The sequence below is a fragment of the Triticum dicoccoides genome, chromosome 4A, assembly GCF_002162155.2.
Source record: "Triticum dicoccoides isolate Atlit2015 ecotype Zavitan chromosome 4A, WEW_v2.0, whole genome shotgun sequence".
Taxonomy (NCBI): Eukaryota; Viridiplantae; Streptophyta; class Magnoliopsida; order Poales; family Poaceae; genus Triticum; species Triticum dicoccoides.
Genome location: NC_041386.1, coordinates 610,487,728 through 610,501,866, shown reverse-complemented (window position 1 = coordinate 610,501,866; position 14,139 = coordinate 610,487,728).

The following is a 14,139-nucleotide window of genomic DNA, read 5'->3' as shown; positions in this document are numbered from 1 at the left end:
TAATTAAATATTTCCCTGGAGCCTCCACCAAAATTATGGGATGTCAGTGGTAGCATGCCATCCTACTTTATGCAAAAACATAGTGTTGTTCTTTGGAAAAATTGAGTGAACCAACCTCTTTTTCATTCTGGACCAGACTTGTGTTTTCTACTGCAACCCTATTGTTTCTTGCTCTAATGACCTTGTGCTTTATCATGCTTATAGTCAACCCTACAAAACCCCTAAGTCCAGGAGCATGCACTTTTTGGAACACTTTGATCCATGAATTGATGTCATCTACTCCCTGTCCAGAATTGTTGTTTTGCAAAACTTGCACTAGCAAGTTTCTCCTTTTTGCAAACTAACCTCACCACCCCCTCTTTCTTCTAAAGAGACCCCACTCTGAGAGATTTGGCCACCCCAAGAACTGCCTAGGTGCCTTTGGCATTTTGTCAAACACCCTGAGTGCTTAGCCAGATTTGGCATGATTTCAGGTTTTCATTATGAACTTGAGCCCCTGACCTATCCAGCATGTCCCATAGATTTGCCCTAGCCTATAACCCCACCCTGCTAACCCTCTTGTGGTTTGGAACCCCCTAGCATGCCATAGCTTTTCGTCGAGCACGTCCCGTGCGTGCTCTAGGCGCGCCCAGAGCGTGCTTTTGGCACGCACGTGCGCCCGAGTCGCCGCGTCCCGCCCCGCACTCACTCTGGTCCATGATCGACCGCAGCCAGCACGCCGTGTCCCCTTCTGCACCCCACGAGCCCCGCAGCTCTCGCCACGTCTCCGGTAGGCCAGCCGCTAGCCGCCACCGCCGCCCGATAGCTCCTGCGCTAGCCAGCGCCGCCCAAGCCATCTCCGCTCGCCAGCTCGCCCTTGGAGCAGTAACCGCTCGTCCGCTAGCTCCTGCCGCCATCCCCAGCCTCGCCACGATGCCCTGCAGATACAGAAGACGGTCGTCGGCGCCCTTATCCGCGGCCGCCTCTGAGCCGCCTCGGCCTGCCTAATTAAGGAAGCCCCGAGCCGTTCCCGCACACAGGCAACCTCAGGCCACCCCTATGGCGCTTCACTAGCTCGCAATCGACCCGCTGAGGTTCTCTTCCCCGTCTCCGGCAACTCCTGCCGCCGCCACTGCCCCAGCCACTCCGGCACCACCAGGGCCTCCCCCTCTCCACTCTCTCCACCAGGAGCCTTCTCTTCCTCCCGTGGACCCTTTCCCCTTCTCGATTTGGATCGGGAACCACCGCAGCCCCAAAACCACTCTGCTTCCGAGGCCTCCTCCGCCGCGAAGCTCGCCGTCGACGACTCCCTCCACCCCCGCCAACCCAACGACCACCGTGAGGACCGCCCCGGCCTTGCGGATCCATCTTAACTCTCTGGAGCCCGCGGGGAGCAGCCATTCGCCGGCGTTGATCGCCGCCGCCGCGCCTCGGTTCGGGCGAAGGAAGAAGAGGGAGGGATGGACTGGTCAAACCTGACCAGTGGGCCCCCTGGACCTACTGTCAGTGACCCCGCCCCAGTCCACGTGGGTTAAGTGGAAGCGCATTTCCAAAAGACGCCTTCGACGTGTACGTGCGTATTCGAAATGTTTTCTTTTCTGTTTTTATTTAAATAACAGATTTTTGACCAAACTTTGACCAGCTGTATCTTTTTAAATACAACTCCAATTAAATTAATTGTTTTTCCTACCTCTCTCAAATATTGTCTAGTTTATTTTAAGATTTATTTGAAATTTTTTCAAAACAATTTTTTGTGTTGTTTCGATTTTGTGTGTTAATTCATATATATTCTTTTAATAGGATTTTTGAAGAGTTCAAGATGTTTTGGAATGCACCCTGCCTTCCCATGACCTGAAGGCAAGCATTCTGAACCCTGGTGTAATTTTTGTGTGTGTTGTTTGACTCGGTAACAACACCACCCCGACACGTGCATGCGTCATTTTATGTGAGGATGTGATCCTATTCATGAGTGCATGCTAATGAACTTCATGCTGATGGAGTTGACATGATTTGTGATGGAAATCACCGTCATACGCCTTTCATGCATACTGGAAGGAAAGCCGGGATGTCCTCTGTCTTGGGTAGACACGGTCTTGTCCCTAGTCCTCCGTCGAGACGGTCGTGTCCGGTATGGCATGAGGGGGTATGTCACGTGGTGTTTCTATCTGTTGGTTGATGTATATGTATTATTATGCTAATCATGCAGGAAATATTACAACCTCCTGAGTCGACTGTAGATTGAGTCTTGTGCCAGTAACCCCCATACTTTCTTCGTACTACCACTCGTCTCTACAATAAGTAGGGTACGGTTCAGTAAGTTGTCAACCCCTTTCCTAGCACACACCGTATAGAGAGGCCATGGTGGAAGATACTAGAGGCATCCGGTAGTCATGCCACCGGGTCCGGGAGCATGGGTGTTTCGGTTGTAGCCGAAGGGGGTAGCTTCCCCAGTTTGCGCGCGGTATAAATTTTTTGATCCCATGTTACGTCGAGGTTGTAGCCTCCCCACTTAGAGTTTTGCTTGACAGGTGTCGTGGGTGATTCCAGACACATGTGAGTTAAGCTGGTGTGTGCAAGTTAGGTGTGTTTCCAACAAAAAGACCGTAGACGGAATTAGTCCCGATGGACTAAGGGAATCCGTCACTCGTGGGTAAAGAGTACACCCTCTGCAAAGATTAAACCTATTCGAATAGCCGTGTCCATGGTTAAGGACTACAGTCTGGGATGGGTCAAGTGTCGGTCTTAGTGTCGATCTTCAGAGGTAAACTGTTAAACCAGAGCTGGTATCACTAATTGTGACTTGTGATATTTATGATTATTATTTTCGTTGTGAACTAACTCGTGATATTATTGGTATTATCGAATATCCCTGGGATGGTTCTACCTCAAGGATATTCATTATGATTGTTTCTTTTAAACCCCTTTATGTGGTGTCGCTAAGACGCCCGATTGTGGCATTTCTTTTAAAGCCCTTTATGTGGTGTCGCTAAGACGCCCGACTGTGGCATTTCTTTTAAAGCCCTTTATGTGGTGTCGCTAAGACGCCCGACTGTGGCATTTCTTTTAAAGCCCTTTATGTGGTGTCGCTAAGACGCCCGACTGTGGCATTTTTTTAAAGCCCTTTATGTGGTGTCGCTAAGACGCCCGACTGTGGCATTTCTTTTAAAGCCCTTTATGCGGTGTCGCTAAGACGCCCGTTTGTGGCATGCTTGTTATTTATTTCATAATTTTAATACTACAATGTTATTGCATATTCATAAATAACATGCTTGCACGCATCAGAGTTTCATTTATCTTTTGTGACTGAGGTCATGAGTATAAAATATTTTCAGCACATCATTGTTATATTATACCTGTGTTCATAATGTTTGCAAGTACATTCAAAGTACTCACTGGCTTGTCCCTGGCTATTGTCTTGGCCAGATTTTCTTGCGCGGAGAGGAGCGACCGTGGCGACAGTCCCGGAACCTAAGCAACGGAGATAGCAGCCTCGCGAAGATAGGAGTTAACCTGGTCAGCTGTTCCTGTGGAAATTGGAGTCCCAAAGACACTGATGATCCACAAACCGCTTCCGCCATCAACCATGAGAAACCATTTGTTGTACTCACAGGCCAGAATGGTCTTGTACTACATATTTTGTATTTTGCTTGGAATTTGTGTATCAAGTTGGTGCCTCATCAGCTAACAGTTATGCTGGGGCTGATGAACACAAGGGCCATTTTTCTGGAATTTAACAACCGGAGAATCGGTCCCCACAATGAACACTTATGGATTTGAGATTCGTGTCTCCTTACTAGAAGATTCACCCTTATTTTTAGGAACATAAATAAACTTGGAGGGTTTTGTAGGGGGTTTTGGAGTGTTTTTCATGGAAGAAAACATGGAACCTAAGTTGGTAATGATATCCTCAAGTTTACCGATTCTTTCAGAATCTAGATCTATTTTTTCATTGACTATAGGTTCTTTCTCTTTAAGATTTTTCAAAGCAACTCCAACCCTAGATCCATATTGGGTAATGTGATTGTGAATATTTTTATCCAAATTTTCAATCAACTCAACAGTGGCCATTTTATTTTCAATAATATCAAGTCGTTGCATCACATGTTCTAAAGTTAAAACCATTCCATTAACCAAAAGTGGTGGTGGGCCAAACAAATCTAACATAGCATTATAAGCATCAAACGTATGGCTACTCAAGAAATCCCCTCCGGCAACAGTATCAAGAACACATCTATTCCAAGGAGTAATGCCTACATAAAAATTGCGAAGAAGAACGGAAGTAGAAAGCTTCCTAGTAGATTTATTTTGAGCATTGCAAATTCTATGCCAAGCATCTTTTAAATTTTATCCCTCCCATTTCTTAAAATTAAGAACTTCATGTTCGGGAGTGATAACAAGGATAGGAGGACTAGCCATAATGACAAGGTAACCAATCTAACTCACGAGCAAACAGAAAAGAGGCAAGCGAAAGAGAGGAGGAGATTGGGAAAGAGAGGGCAAATAAAACGGCAAGGGTGAAGTGGGGGAGAGGAAAACAAGAGGCAAATGGCAAATAATGTAAATGTGAGGGAGATGAGTTTGTGATGGGCACTTGGTATGTCTTGACTTGAGCGAAGACCTCCCCGGCAACGGCGCTAGAAATCGCATGTTGGCGGGAGGTCGAATCTTGACTCGGCTTGGTGGAAGCCTCCCCGGCAACGGCGCCAGAAATCCTTCTTGCTACGTCTTGAGCTTGCATTGATTTTCCTTGAAGAGGAAAGGGTGATGCAGCAATAGTAGCATAAGTATTTCCCTCAGTTTTTGAGAACCAAGGTATCAATAGGAGGCTCCTCAGAAGTCCCACGCACCTACACAAACAAACAAAGAACTCGCAACCAACACAATAAAGGGGTTGTCAATCCCTTCACGGCCACTTGCGAAAGTGAGATCTAATAGAGATAGTATGATAAGATAGATATATTTTTGGTATTGTATAATAAAGATGCAAATAAAAGTATATTGGAAGCAAATATGATAAAAGATAGACCCAGGGGCCGTAGGTTTCACTAGAGGCTTCTCTCAAGATAGCATAAGTATTACGGTGGGTGAACAAATTACTGTCGAGCAATTGATAGAAAAGCGAATAATTATGAGATTATCTAGGCATGATCATGTATATAGGCATCACGTCCGCAACAAGTAGACCGACTCCTGCCTGCATCTACTACTATTACTCCACACATAGACCGACTCCTGCCTACATCTAGAGTATTAAGTTCATAAGAACAGAGTAACACCTTAAGCAAGATGACATGATGTAGAGGGATAAAATCATGCAATATGATATAAACACCATCTTTTTATCCTCGATGGCAACAATACAATACGTGCCTTGCAAACCTTTCTGTCACTGGGTAAGGACACCGCAAGATTGAACCCAAAGCTAAGCACTTCTCCCATGGCAAGAAAGATCAATCTAGTAGGCCAAACCAAACTGATAATTCGAAGAGACTTGCAAAGATAACTCAATCATACATAAAAGAATTCAGAGGAGATTCAAATATTTCTCATAGATAAACTTGATCATAAACTCACAATTCATCGGATCTCGACAAACACACCACAAAAAGAGTTTACATCGAATAGATCTCCACAAGAGAGGGGGAGAACATTGTATTGAGATCCAAAAAGAGAGAAGAAGCCATCTAGCTAATAATTATGGACCCGAAGGTCTGTGGTAAACTACTCAGAACTCATCGGAGGGGCTATGGTGTTGATGTAGAAGCCCTCCATGGTCGATCCCCCCTCTGGCGGAGCGCCGGCGAAGGCTCCAAGATGGGATCTCGTGGATACAAAAGGTTACGGTGGTGGAAATTGTGTTTCATTGGCTCCTTGGATGTTTTTGAGGTACGTAGGCTTATATAGGAGGAAGAAGTACGTTGGTGGCTGCCCGAGGGGCCCACGAGACAGGGGGCACACCCTATAGGGGGGGCTACCCTCTCGTGGCCGCCTCGGCTGCTTCTTGACTTGCACTCCAAGTCCTCTGGATCACGTTCATTCCAAAAATCACGCTCTCGAAGGTTTCATTCCGTTTGGACTCCGTTTGATATTCCTTTTCTTCGAAATACTGAAATAGGCACAAAAAACAGTATTACGGGTTGGGCCTCCGGTTAGTAGGTTAGTCCCAAAAATGATATAAATGTGTAAAATAAAGCCCATAAACATCCAAAAGAGGTAATATAATAGCATGGAACAATCAAAAATTATAGATACGTTGGAGACGTATCAGGATCCGCCATCAATACGGGCGCGGGCAACCCCACGACGCCTATTGGTATGACTCCATGTTTTTAGGCAAGTCCCAAGCGGTTATGCTGAGGACGCTTGATATTCACCCCCTTTATAGAGGGACGAGGCCTATCCCTCTTTCCTACCATGCTTGCGCCTTTCTGCATCTCGAGTTCCAGCACCCGAAGCCCAAGCTTAGGCACTTCGGACCTTCAATCATGTCCGGATCCAACCTTCAAGGCCGGTGGATGGCCTCCTCTATCACAGAGGAGGACATTGCGAAGCTTAGGGAGGTCAGATATCTGACCGCCGACATCAAGCACAGGCTTCCTGCTCCAGGGCAGGTCATCCCTAGTCCCGAGCCCAACGAGAGCATCGTATTTGTTTCTCACTTCCTCCGTGGCTTAGGCTTCACCCTTGATCCCTTTGTGAGAGGGCTCATGTTTTATTACGGGCTAGATTTTCATGATCTAGCTCCGGACTCCATCCTTCATATCTCGTCGTTCATCATCGTGTGCGAAGCCTTCCTCCACATCACCCTGCACTTCGGCTTATGGCTCAAGACCTTCAATGTAAAGCCGAAGGTGATTGAGGGGCGACACGCGGAGTGCGGAGGCGCTGCAATAAGCAGAAACGCCGATGCCCCATGGCCAGAGGGCTTCTTCCTGGAGGTGTCCGATCTATGGCAGCGGAGGTGGTTTTACGTCCCGGCTCCCAAAGGCACAAAGTGGGTGGATGCCCCCGACTTCCGCTCGGGCCCCCCGCCTCAACTGGCGTCATGGGCCAACGTGGGACTGGATTGGGGGCCTGCTAATGACATACCAACATTGCAGAGCCGCATTCGGGAGCTTCTTGAGAGGGACATTAGTCTTGTCAGCGTAATTCAGGTAATGCTGGTCTGATGGATCTTGCCGTGCAAACGTCGGCCTCTCCGGATGTGGGAGTTCAACCGAGAAGGTCCGCGACTATTCAGCACTTCTTCGGCATGACGCTCGAAGGGATGTGTAAGTTATTCTTCAGACCACAAGTAAAGTGTCCGGACACCACCGAGGATGCGGGCCTCAGCTGCAACTGCCCAGATACCCAAGTAAGTAACCCAGAAACCGAACACTTCGTTTATATTTATCATAACATTATTCTGAAAACCATCCGCGGCCAGGATTGGCTCAGCAAGGCGGAGAGAATCAGGTGTCCAGCACCGCTTCCCAAAGGCTCGCCTAGTCCTGCCATAGCCAGGATGCTTAGTCGTGTGCTAAGTCAAGTGCCCTCGGGGGAAGACGGAGGGAAGAATAGAGAAGCAGAGCTTCACACATTGCACATCCAAACCGTGGGAATTACTATCTCCACAGAGGAGGATAGTCGGGGAGGGGAATCTACGGACTCCTCCCCCTCGGGAAGAAGAGGGCCGCCTCCGAAGACTCGGAGACGGAGGTGCCTAGACAAGCGAAGAAAACTTCACCAAGGGGCCCTGCCCCGGAGGACGTCCTCACCGCGCCATGCCCGCAAACGGGCTAGCCCTCATCCGAGCGGTAAGTTAATCGTAAATACAAAGCTACTGCTTCCTCCTCCGAGAACAATAACCAGGATCCATTCTTTGCAGTCCGGCTAGCAGCTTTTCTCTACAGAGTTCATCTTCGGGGGATCTTCTTCTCGAGATGATGGAGAGTGAAACCCCACCTGCCTCTCCGCCTCATGGGGCGGGCGACCCCAAGGTGTCGTCATGGAGGAGTCCAGATTTGCCGAGGCCAGAAGCTAGTACTTCGGCTGCCCTGAGCCCGGAGTGTTCGGCTCCCACGGGGGCAATGAGAAGGGTCCGGCACGGTTCGGCGACCGGCCAGACACGCTGACGGGCCTTCTGGAGCGAGCTGCTCTCTCGGAGGATCATCGTTCGTTAATGGGCACGGTGCTTGAGAAGATTTCATCTGCCACGAGCGGGTTGAATGAAGCTTTTACGAGCCTGCTCAAAGGCTTTGAGGTACACAATAAAATATGTAATTTTTTGGTTGTACCGCACACGGTAGGTGTGCTCCATAGATAGTAGCCCCTAAGACTCTGGTTGCCAGCCCTAGGCGGCAAACGGAGGATCGCACTCTTAAGTAATGATCGCACTACATTCATGCGCATGTGGCTAAGGGTCCGGCGGCAGACCGGACCGCTGAAGTCGCCGAACTGAGGCGACAGATTGAAATTGTGGACGCCGACATCACGCTTGTGAACGAGCGGCTTAGCGAGTCACAAAGTGTGTGTTCTGCTTTCCTTGTTTTTATAGGAAATATTAAGAGGAGCATAATGTTAATGTGATATGCTTCAACTGCAGGCGGAGCTGCTACCGTGGAGGCCCTGAGGGCGGAGCTTGCCCTAGCCAAGGAGCAAGCCCGGGCTAGCAATGCGGCTGCCCTAAAGGCGGCCGGAGAGTTGAGAGCCGAACAGGCTGCTCAAAGCCGAAGCAAAGATAAAATAGCCGAGATGGCAGTGGAGCTGAAAAACACCGCCGGCCGGTATGAGCTCCTTGAAAAGGAGAATCAGGCGAAGTCGGCTGACCTGAAGAAGGCCCTTGATGCGGCCAAGGAGACATGTTCCGAAATTAGGGATGCACGGGAGGAGCTTCGACAGGCTGGGGAAATTGCGGCTAGAAGCCCCTATTTGTTGCGGATGAAGTTCTTAGATCCAAAGTACACTCCTCTGGATCGGTGCTGGAGCCCTGCAGATGCGTATGCGGATCTGGCAAAGAGTACGGCTGATGCGGCCAAATTTTTCGAGGATAAAAAAGATAGTGAAGTGGAAAGGTTGTTCTAGTCGCAATTCAATGCTCCAACGCGCCCGTTGCCATTGAGTGAAAGGATGGACGATGTGGCCAAGCTTCATAGGTTGTCCGGTCTTGCAATGTGGTCTATAATAGGCCATGTATGGCCAAAGGGGCCGAAGTCGGACAATTATTTTGGTTTAGTGCAACAATTCCTTGGCGCTGTATCACTAATCGATGCCATGAAGAGGTCGGCGTGCATAAAGGGTGCACGGATGGCTCTTGCCCGTGTTAAAACATATTGGACAGATATGGAGGCCACCATCATTGCAACCCAGAATCCGGCGGGGAGCCAGGATCCGGCCGAGCACTACTTGGAGCAGGTAACAGAAGGTGCTCGTTTAATAGAGGCTCAGTGCTCGAAGAATGTCATGTTCGAGTGACAAATCATTTCATTGTAAAAACAATTGTATTTTAATTATAGAGGCTATGTTTATACTTTCGCCTGAAAGTGTTATTGTGCCTCCTGTGCGGCCGTTTGATGTATATATAACCTAAAAGTTAGCAGTTGTTGGCTTTATCCCCCACGCATATGATGTGGGGGTGTTCGCAAAAATATGCGTAATCACACTTGATCCAACATCTTGGTCCATTAAGGACGTGATCGCATGTCGAACTAGGCAACCAAACTATATAGCTTTAACATTTCACTTAGCCATAGGAGTTTGACGGTGGGGCTACTATGTAGCCCCTGGTACCTTCGCGTGCATCCAGATATGGGCGCGTATGTACATGACCGGGGAACGGCCCTTCGTTAATGTGGAGGATTCCTAAAGATTCCGATGAGTCCTCAAGTGGTTGACCAGTCTCTCGCTATATCATGGCAGTCAGTTTTCGACTTTCTCTACTGAGGTGCTCATCCGGAATAACCAGGGCACAATCGCAGTAGTTCTTCTTTGGCCGCCTTAGCCGATAGAAACGGAACGTAAGGCAGCAAACCCAGGAGCCGGGCAAACCCAACATTAGACCAAAGACATGATTCGGAGTTGATGCATATAAGGCCAAACTCACGACGCCGAACACTCCCGAGGGTATTCGGACTTTATAACATATACTGGGCTGAGTAGCACCCTTGATTATGAACCCTGTATTTCTAGGTACGTGCGGTAGTCTGTCGTGGCAAAATGCCAATCACGCCAGTATCACCTGTGGGTGTATAGAATACCCCTGGGATGTCAAGCAACAAGAGACAATAAAGAAGTTTTACACAGGGGCTTAATCTAAAGACAAACCTTTGAGCGGGGCCCTGCTGCACGTCTGCGCCTTTGTCTCCGTTGTGCCGTGTCCTGGTAGGGTGTCGCACGAATGGTGTCTGTAAAGAGGAAAACTCATGTAAAAGAGTACAGCGTAATCGTGCGAAGAGTTGATTATTATCAATAGATGGTAGGGGTGTAAGACATTGGCATGTTAGTAAGGTTAAGCAAAGAGGTGGGCTTTATTGCATGTTTGCAGCCCCTGATGCCCTCTATGGGATTACATGTATAGCACCCAGCTCAGGTTTATCTGGGCTGTTATCGAGGGTGGTGTGCCAGACTCGTCTAACCGTGTCCGCGGTCTTAACGACCGATCATGCGTTCTGATAGGAGAGGCCGCTTAGTGTCCGGCTACTAGAGCCACCACATACTCTTCTGCACGTAAGGAACGCTCTGTATTTCCGCTGATGGTGATGACGCCACGTGGACTGGGCATCTTGAGTTTAAGGTAGGCGTAGTGCGGTACTGCTTTGAAGCGAGCGAAGGCCATTCTTCCGAGCAATGCATGATAACCACTTCGGAGGGGAGCGATGGTGAAGAGTAATTCTTCACTTCTGAAGTTCTCTGGAGAACCGAATGTCACCTCTAATACGAGGGAGCCCCTACAGCGGGCCTCAATGCCTGGTATCACCCCTTCAAAGGTGGTGTTACTTTGGCTTATTCTGGATGGGTCTATCCCCATCCTGCGGACAGTGTCCTGGTATATTAGATTGAGACTACTGCCGCCGTCCATGAGGACACGAGTGAGATGGTATCCGTTGATTATTGGGTCGAGCACCAAGGCAGCCGATCCTCCATGCCGCATACTAGTCGGGTAGTCCCTGTGATCAAAGGTGATCGGGCAGGCCGACCAGGGGTTGAGTTTGGGGCGACGGGCTCTACGGCGTATGCGTCTCCGAGCGCGCGTTTGCGCCTTCTCTTGGGTGTGTGAGTCGCGTAGGTCATGTTTAATGTTTTTACCTCTAGTGGGAATTTTTTTCTTTCCCCCAGTGTCCGGCTGGCGAGGCTCATCCTCGTCTTCACTTGGTGTTTCCCTTCCCTTGTATTCGGCGTTTAACTTGCCGACATGCTTAAAGACCCAGCATTCTTTGTGAGTGTGGTTCGCAGGTTTTTCAGGGGTGCCATGAATTTGGCACAGTCTGTCCAGGACTTTGTTCAGGCCGGACGGTCCCTTTGCTGCCTTTAAATGGCTTCTTTTGTTGACCGGGTCGAGAGCCCCTGAATCCGGTGTTGACCGCTGTGTTGTCCGGACTTTCTTCCTTGTTTCAACGCTTGTTTTTATTGCACCGTGGCTTCCCGTTGCCATCCCTGATTCCGGATGTGCCTGGGTCGCTGGTGCCTCTACGGGCCAACCAGCTGTCTTCACCTGCGCAGAAGCGGGTCATAAGGCTTGTTAAGGCTGCCATTGTCCTCGGCTTTTCTTGGACGAGGTGTTTGGTGATACATCTCCAACGTATCTACTTTTCCAAACACTTTTGCCCTTGGTTGGACTCTAACTTGCATGATTTGAATGAAACTAACCTGGACTAACACTGTTTTCAGCAGAACTGCCATGATGTTGTTTTATGTGTAGAAAGAAAAGTTCTCAGAATGTCCTGAAAATCCACGGAGGGACTTTTTGGAAAATATAAAAAATACTGGCGAAAGAATCAAGACCAGGGGGCCCACACCCTGTCCACTAGGGTGGGGGGCGCGCCCCCTCCCCCTGGGCGCGCCCCCTGTCTCGTGGGCCCCCTGGACCTCCACCGACCTCAACTCCAACTCCATATATTCACGTTCGGGGAGAAAAAAATCAGAGAGAAAGTTTCATCACGTTTTACAACACGGAGCCGCCGCCAAGCCCTAATCTCTCTCGGGAGGGCTGATCTGGAGTCCTTTCGGGGCTCCGAAGAGGGGGATTCATCGCCGTCGTCATCATCAACCATCCTCCATCACCAATTTCTTGATGCTCACCGCCGTGCGTGAGTAATTCCATCATAGGCTTGCTGGACAGTGATGGGTTGGATGAGATTTACCATGTAATCAAGTTAGTTTTGTTAGGGTTTGATCCCTAGTATCCACTATGTTCTGAGATTGATGTTGCTATGACTTTGCTATGCTTAATGCTTGTCACTAGGGCCCGAGTGCCATGATTTCAGATCTGAACCTATTATGTTTTCATGAATATATGTGTGTTCTTGATCCTATCTTGCAAGCCTATAGTCACCTATTATGTGTTATGATCCGATAACCCTGGAGTGACAATAATCGGGATACTTCTCGGTGATGACCATAGTTTGAGGAGTTCATGTATTCACTATGTGCTAATGCTTTGTTCCAGTTCTCTATTAAAAGGAGGCCTTAATATCCCTTAGTTTCCATTAGGACCCCGCTGCCACGGGAGGGTAGGACAAAAGATGTCATGCAAGTTCTTTTCCATAAGCACGTATGACTATTTACGGAATACATGCCTACATTAAATTGATGAACTGGAGCTAGTTCTGTGTCACCCTATGATATAACTATTACATGAGGAATCGCATCCGACATAATTATCCATCACTGATCCATTGCCTACGAGCTTTTCACATATTGTTCTTCGCTTATTTACTTTTCCGTTGCTACTGTTACAACTACTACAAAACCCAAAAAAATTGCTTTTGCTACCGTTACCTTTATTATCATACTACTTTGCTACTAAATAATTTGCTGCACATACTAAGTTATCCAGGTGTGGTTGAATTGACAACTCCACTGCTAATACTCAAGAATATTCTTTGGCTCCCCTTTCGTCGAATCAATAAATTTGGGTTGAATAGTTTACCTTGAAAGCTGTTGCGATCCCATACACTTGTAGGTTATCAAGACTAATTTCTGGCGACGTTGCCGGGGAGGATAGCTCTATTCTCTGAGTCACTTGGGATTTATATCTGTTGATCACTATGAAGAACTTGAAAGACGATAGAACTATGATTTTTCCCTCAACTACGAGGGGAGGTAAGGAACTGCCATCTAGCTCTGCACTAGATTATCCTTCTGTTTTGAGTAAGCTGAATTACTATTGAATAATATGTTGACTAATGAAAATAATTGGACTCTTCTTGAGCCAGTTCCTGAGGCAATTCCTGAACCAATTGAGCCAACTCCTGAGCGTATTCCCAAACCCACTTCGAAGAAGAGAGGTGTTTTATTTCTCAGTCCTGAAGATATGCAAGAGGCAAAGAAATCAATGAAAGAAAAAGGTATTAAAGCTGAAGATGTTAATAATTTACCACCTATTGAAGAAATACATGGTCTTAATATACCGCCTGTTGAAGAACCACATTGTCTTGATAACCCGACACTGGTAGTAAAGGTAAATTCTCTCTATAGATATGATAAAGTTGAAATCCCCTCTACTAAATTTCATAGCCCATGCTTAGATGAATTTGATGACTTTATGGCTAGACAAGAAAGTTTTAATGCTTATGCTGGTAGAGAGTTAAGAAATAATGCTTTTGAAATAGGACGCGTGAGCGATAATATGGCTAGAGTTAAAGGTGAACTCAAACTCATTAGCAAATATACTTCTATGGTTGCTACTCAAGCTGAGCAAGTACTTAAAGCTCAAAATGATTTGCTTGATGAATTAAATAATAAAAATGACTTTGCTGTTAGAGTGGCTACTAGAACTGGTAGAATGACTCAGGAACCTTTGTATCCTGAAGGCCACCCTAAGAGAATCGAGCAAGATTCTCAGAGAAATAATTTAGAGGCACCTAGTTCTTCTAAAAAGAAGAAAAAGAAAAACGATAGGACTTTGCATGCTTCTAGTGAACCTACTGTAGACACACCTGAGAATCCCAATGATATTTCTAT